We start from the raw sequence: 1,476 nt of genomic DNA on the forward strand, positions 1-1,476 counted from the left end.
TTTGCTTTTACTAAAAAATATTTTTTTCCTTCTAAAAGTTTGGCCAAATACCTTAATTTTAGAAAGAAAATACTTTTGGCCAAATAGGCGATAAGACAGAATGTCAATTCAGTAGGTGCCGATTGTAAATCTCGAATCTCTCGTAATAATTCTCTGATAAGGAATCCAGTAAGGCTTCCATTTCATTGTCCATCAAGCTTAGTCACACGAAATGGCAACATCGTGTGATGTAACAAGTATAAGAATTGATGGTAAAATAAAAGGAATCGGTAATCTTGTGGCTGTAGCGACAATAATAAATGGATATTTCTTAAAAAGGGAAAGATATAGCTACGTGAAGAGGTTGTAAATATAAACTATATGTAACCAGACATGCAAGTTGATTCCAAATTCTATCAAGTACACATAAATGAGAATATATTAGCTAGGTTAATTTTTATAAAATATATTGGGGAATACGATAGCTCGTATATATCATCAATAAATCAATCCTTGTGGCTGACAAACTGTTGACCGACACTCCACATATATAGTAGTACTAAACAGTATGTATGATAGAAAATCTTCATCGTCAGCTATAACAATGAAAGAACAGTATGGACTCTTTTGTGGATTTATTAGATAAACTGACAAGAACTTTTATGTACTATCAATATTTTTTAACTTGTACTAGCTGCTTACACGACATATTTTTTAGATTACTGATTTCACTTATTATTGATATCTTCTGCATTTATTTTCTATGTGATTTGACAGTAAGATTCAGTCACATTGACTGTGAATAAGAAGAACTTTTAGTAGTCCTTTTTCACTTTAGGTAACTAATACGAAAAGAACTCTCAGAACTAGCACAAGCGTTTGTAGTCCAACGGTTAGGATAATTGCCTTCCAAGCAATAGACCCGGGTTCGACTCCCGGCAGACGCACTTCTTTTTTACCTTTGCACAACTTTTTCATTGTAAAAAGAAATTGGGAACGAGACCGGACGGGGATCTAGTTCAAATTAGAGTAGAATGGTGCTCTAAAATATTCAATACTAAAAATTCTAATAAATGCTCCGAAAAAATTTACTCTCTCCGTTTACTTTTACTTGTCCATTATTTACCTTTCACACCCTTAAGAAATAATAAATAAAGTGCATAATTTACCCAGTATTAAAAAAAGTGAGAAGCGGAGCGGGAAGGGTATTGCTACCAGTGTTAAAAGCGGCTCAGGTATGCATAAGCGACCCCTTCTCTCTAAAAAGCGAGAAGCGGTGAAGCGCCCAGAAGCGATCGAAGCAGACGCTTTTTTAATTAAAAGACCCAAAGTCTTTTTTCAATTAAAAGACCCAAATCGATGTTTCTGTTTTAGCACTTCTTCGACTTCTTTAGCAGCAAACTATGGTTCTTCAAACCAGTGATTTCTTCCTCACTTCAAGCAGCGATTTGTTCGAGCAAACTAGGGTTCTTCTTCTTAAAGACTTCAACGGTACAA

General features: G+C 34.6%; 1 non-coding gene across 1 annotated transcript; it reads left to right on the forward strand.

Moving 5' to 3' along the window:
- Positions 1–854: 854 nt before the first annotated feature.
- Positions 855–926, forward strand: TRNAG-UCC (transfer RNA glycine (anticodon UCC)). Its single transcript has one exon. It is a non-coding gene; the product is annotated as a tRNA-Gly (tRNA).
- Positions 927–1,476: the final 550 nt, after the last annotated feature.

Source organism: Nicotiana tabacum, chromosome 7, assembly GCF_000715075.1.
Source record: "Nicotiana tabacum cultivar K326 chromosome 7, ASM71507v2, whole genome shotgun sequence".
Lineage (NCBI taxonomy): Eukaryota > Viridiplantae > Streptophyta > Magnoliopsida > Solanales > Solanaceae > Nicotiana > Nicotiana tabacum.